Source organism: Oncorhynchus mykiss, chromosome 16 (genome assembly GCF_057628025.1).
Source record: "Oncorhynchus mykiss isolate SJ-2025 chromosome 16, ASM5762802v1, whole genome shotgun sequence".
In the NCBI taxonomy this organism is placed as follows: domain Eukaryota; kingdom Metazoa; phylum Chordata; class Actinopteri; order Salmoniformes; family Salmonidae; genus Oncorhynchus; species Oncorhynchus mykiss.
In genome coordinates this window covers 9,861,952-9,867,431 of record NC_143037.1, presented here as the reverse complement: position 1 = coordinate 9,867,431, position 5,480 = coordinate 9,861,952, and the positions used below count along the sequence as shown (strand labels likewise).

Genomic DNA, 5,480 nt, shown 5'->3' with positions numbered 1-5,480 from the left:
TTAGACCAGTGGAAATCTGTCCTTTGGTCTGATGAGTCCAAATTTGAGATTTTTGGTTCTAGACACAGTGTCTTTCTGAGTAGGTGAACGGATGCTCTCCGCATGTGATGGTACCCACCGTGAAGCATGGAGGAGGAGGTGTGATTCTGTGGGGGTACTTTGCTTGTGATACTGTCAGTGATTTTTTTACAATTCAAGGCACACTTAACCAGCATGGCAACCACAGCATTCTGCAGCGATATGCCATGCCATCCAGTTTGTGCTTAGTGGGACTATCATTTGATTTTCTACAGGACAATGACCCCAAAAACACCTCCAGGCTGTGTAAGGGCTATTTGACCATGAAGGGGAATGATGGAGTGCTGCATCAGATGACCTGGCCTCCACAATCACACAACCTCAACCCAATTGAGATGGTATGGGATGAGTTGAACCGCAGAGTGAAGGAAAAGCAGCCAACAAGTGCTCAGCATATGTGGGAACTCCTTAAAGACTGTTGGAAAAGCATTCCTCATGAAGCTGGTTGAGAGAATGCCAAGAGTGTGCAAAGCTGTCATCAAGGCAAAGGGTTCCTACATGATTCCATATGAGTTATTTCATAGTTTTGATGTCTTCACTATTATTATACAATGTAGAAAATAGTGCAAATAAAGAAAAACCCTTGAATGAGTAGGTGTGTCCAAAGATGGGGGGTGGGCAAATAAAACCACCCAGGAGCCTAATTCTGGCCTAAGCTACTCAGTTGGCTGCTTCTGATATGGAAGATTTCTCCTGAAAATCTCTATTTTATAAATTACACTACTTATATAAAGGTTATGGAGTCATGATGTTATCATATACATTGGAAGGATAATCAATAGGCCTACATCACGAGTTATGGAAATGTGTGCCCGCTTTTTGACGAATGGGAAGGGCACATTTTACAAGAACACACTTGGAACACCAGCCAGGTCTGTGTTAGTCATCCATCAATGTCTGAGGACATCATGTGATGATGTGGAAACCGGTCACTGGGGGCAACAGTGAGTGCTTACACCTTTCATGTAAGTTTCACTTTAGCTAGGGCCTTGGGGATGGTGGATGGGTGTAAGCATCTGGTGCAAAAGCTTGCATGTTTGAATTCAGCAATAGAACGTTGTTTCTGAGAAAAGATATGAAGCCTATCCCAAACCGTAACCCTAACCTTAACCCTAACCCTAACCTTAACCATTCAGAGTTAATGCCTCTAGTGCAAAAGGTTGCATGTTCAAATCCAGCGATAGAATGTTGTTTCTGATGTTATTGTTTTAAGCCTTATCCCAAACCTTAACCCTTACCTTAACCCTTCAGAGTTAATGCCTAAACTTAACCTTCAATTCTCAAAAAATGAGACTTTTTTTCGGTTTTAAGTCTATCCCAAACATTAACCCTTACATTAACCATTCGTTGTTAATGCCTTATTGCTATTATAATTTGGTTACCAATGTAAGAAGAGCAGTAAAAATAAATGTTTTGTCATACCGGTGGTACATGGTATCAGCATTCAGGGCTCGAACCACCCAGTTTATAATGACTAATAGACTATAGGGATATAAATATTGTATGACACATGTTTAAAGGTGGTGGTGTTAATGAAGGCATCTTTTATATAACATATGGCAACTCATTTATTTCTTAAACTTCCCATAATATACGTTTTGCCCAATCATCAAGTAGCTTTGGTTAGATACTGCTACCTTAGTCAGATACCAAGATTTCCTCGCTTCTCATTGGCCAATAGTTGACAATTAGATTCCAGCTGTTAACCATCCCTCCTGATAAACTTGAGAAGGACACATTTCTCTGCCAATAGAATAGTATAATTGGATATCGTCCGTTTTTGGTTGGTGGATGGGCGGTCAGAGAGGCAGGAGGAGAAGTTAAATCCTATTCCAGCTGTGCTTGCGTTCTGAGAAGCGGATTCTTGGCGTGGGTATCCTCGCCGACCAAAAAGAGTCTGGAGAAAGAGAGACAGAGGCAGATACTTGTGTGACGTTGTCGGCAATAATGGGACGGAACCTTACATCGACACATCAAAGGCTGCAACACCCGTTCACACGCGTTGCACCCTGACCTCGCGCGAACGCAAAGGATGCTTAATGGATGTGTTATTAGAGCGGAAATATTGAGTACTGTATTTAAATTATGAAACACTTTTAGGCGGTGGTACATAGAGGCGGGAACATCTTTGAAACTAAAAACAAGGAAAGAAACGAATGGGGGAATAATTGTCTGTTGATAGTTTATTTTATTTGAATTGTTTTGTGTGAAGTGGGAAAGGAGGGGAGAGGTACGGAATAAAGAGCCAACCGTGGGGATTCGACTATAAACACCAGCCTAGGATTTTTGTCTGGAAACTGACCGGGATTTGGACAGAATTATTGAAAAGAGAAAGGTTCTAGCGTCAGTTCCGAGGTGGCTTGAGACTAGAATACTATGTATGGCTCTTGATGCCCATAAACCCGCTGTAACGGCCACTTGGAACCTTTACAGCCCGCGAGACGCACTTACCGACCAGAGCCCCTCCACTTATCATCTCCTCCTCGCTCTTCTCTCCCCTTCTTCCCTACACGCGCGATTCTGGCTGCACTTTTGTCACGAGAACCGATCATGCGATGACTGAGTACGCTTTGGCAACGTCTACTGAGTCTATTACAGGTAATATATCAACGATGACAAAAAACGCCTGGTTTTGTTATCGATTTTGTTATAGGCTATGGCTGGTTTACATAATTCCATTGATGTCTGCTAAAACGCTGAAGTTTGGAAAACAAGGATATTCCTATTTGTTTTGTTTCTAAATGATGCAGTATGGCGAGACAGTTTGGGAGAGAGAATGCATGAGGGACGGGAATCCCTCTATCCAAAACGTATACGCACTGCTGCTAAGTTGGATCCCAATGTTGCCACATTTTGTGACACATTTAGGTGCCATAGAATTAGAAACTAGTCTTGACCTTTAGTCACACAAATACAGGAGAACAGTGTCAAAATAACTTACGATTAAAACGGACTTCTCCGTTGGGATAAACGCATTGGGAGATGAATGCATATTTTGGGGAAATCTAATAACGAATCTCGTTGCTCGCCACTGTATTTTGGTCCAATATTTGGATGTAATTGTAAGCATATGTCTTGGAGACCAGAAACCCTTGTAAAGAATGTTATACAATCTTAACAATACATTTTTTCGTTTCTTCCTAAAATATAATTGTATCTATTTGAAACTTCCCAATTACGTAAGGAATATTATTGTATCCATCAACAATAACACTAGCCCTCCTAAGTAGAATCGCCCTGCACGCACTTTAATGATGCTTAAATATGTAGGCAAGTCGTTTTGTTGTGCGTAATCCTGCTGTCATTCCTGAACTATGTTTAGACCTGAATGTTTTGCCGGTTTGTCCAAATATATGGACATTTATGTATATAGTTTATGTACATATACAAGTCATTATTATGAGCATCTATAGAAGACGTTATGGCCAAATGTTTAAGCGTTTTTATGCAGGTGATGCTTATACAAGCATATGTTTATTTATCCTCCATTCCTCCATATCAGGGGGGTGAATGATGGCCGAGGATGGGAGTAATCTCTCAGGGGACCCCGGCGCCAGGGACACAGAGGGGCTCTCCTCTGTCCCCAGAACTTTCATACGGCTCAACGACCTGTCTGGGCCTGGGGGAGGAGCAGGCGTGGAACGCAGCGAGATGGAGCCTGTGTCAGCAGGACCTGATGGAGCCTTTGCGGCTGGGGAGGAGGCCTCAGCAGGCGGGGAAGATGAGCTGCCACACCCCACCCTGGCTCCCATAGTGTTTTTCTACCTGAAACAAACCACCCCTCCGAGGAGCTGGTGTCTGAAGATGGTCTGCAACCCATATCCTTTTACTCAGAAATAATAGCTATTATTTCACTCAAGTGCGGGCAGCTTGGATCGCTGGTACGTGCATCTCTTACATATCCACATGCACACTCACACCTGTGAAGGTAAGACACACCTGGTTCTACTTATGCACCTTTCAGATGGACACAAGTACATTGGGGTTAAGCCTTGAGGTTGATCTGGTATTCAGAGAATATGCAAGGGTTTATGGAGACCTTGGTGTGGAAATTATAGCTCATATCTCTGGGTCTGTTGATGTCATTGCTGCCAAAGGAGTTGGATAAATTTGCCAGTAGAAGCTTTTTAAAAAAAGTTTCAACGATTAGTTGGCTAAGCTGATCCTATATCTGAGAGTTCAACGGACCTGACGTCCTTGGTTCAGAGGTCAATTCATGGCTCGCACCTATAGATTTGTCCTGCTGGATATCTGGTGACCTCACGGAATTGAGGTCAGGAATGACATGAGTATGAATATTTCCCTTCAATATGAACAATAAGGTGTTGTAAGGCCCTGTATTGAACGGAGGCCATAATTGATTTGCTGTGTCTCAAGGGTTGCAGCCCTAAATCTTTTCATTTCACTTTTCGTATTTTGTTGCAGCTGCTTTATTTAATTGTTTTAATTGTGCTATTTTCTTGATTAGAATTGATTTATTAATCATAATTACAGTGGGCGGTGAATATTAATGGCTGTCCACACACACGCACACACGCATCACACACACACACACACACACACTAGTGATGTGTGGGTCAGCTGTTTGTTCACCCACACGCAATTGCTTATAACCACATCCACAATCACAGGACTATAGGTGATAAAGTGACAATCTGATGCCTACATCCGACCCTAACCTGCAAATATAGAAGATCCGCTGTACAGTCAGAGATGGCGGAATCCATTTTTTTTTTTCACATCACTTTGGTACATTTTCACAACTCTTAGTACAACACTCCAAACCGGTCACACTTGTAACACAGCCAGTCTTTCATTCATTCAAGAACTCTCATTGTGCATTAATTTGGATTGTAAGCGTCTCTCACCACACAACCATTGATTCAAAATATACGTTTACTGTGAAATGTAATGAGATTTTTTTGTATTTATTATCAGAACACAATTTAATGATATCTTTTCAATTTAGTCAGTTTAACTTCTAGTTCATCTAATAGCAAAACAATACAAGATCAAATCGCCCTTAGAAGTGCTGACAGTAATATACTACAGTACTGTAAATTACAGTAGATTACATAGTTTTCACATTAGGCAACACACTTACATTACCCAACAAAATTGACAGAAAATCTATAATTTCCGCTATATCTATCCAATGTGTCATCAAAGGTGTGATCAATGACGTGTGCTGTCTGAATTCAAATGTAAGAAATTAAAATTAAAAAAGAAAATGATATATTAAAGGAATGAAAATGAAACATAACGTTTAGCATGTTTTGCCTGAACCACCTCTACAAGGTGAAACCTAACATTGTAGGTGACCCCTTCACATTTGCAGGCCTGCTCAATTTCACTGAGAAGCTCAATGAGGTGTGCAGCGTCGTAGGATCTAAATAATGGCC

At 41.4% G+C, this 5,480-nt stretch overlaps 1 long non-coding RNA gene across 1 annotated transcript; it reads left to right on the top strand.

The window, feature by feature from the left end:
* Positions 1–1,894: 1,894 nt before the first annotated feature.
* Positions 1,895–5,196, top strand: LOC149976540 (uncharacterized). The gene is made up of 2 exons (XR_016487118.1): positions 1,895–2,676; positions 3,581–5,196. It is a non-coding gene; the product is annotated as an uncharacterized LOC149976540 (long non-coding RNA).
* The last annotated feature ends 284 nt before the right edge of the window (positions 5,197–5,480 follow it).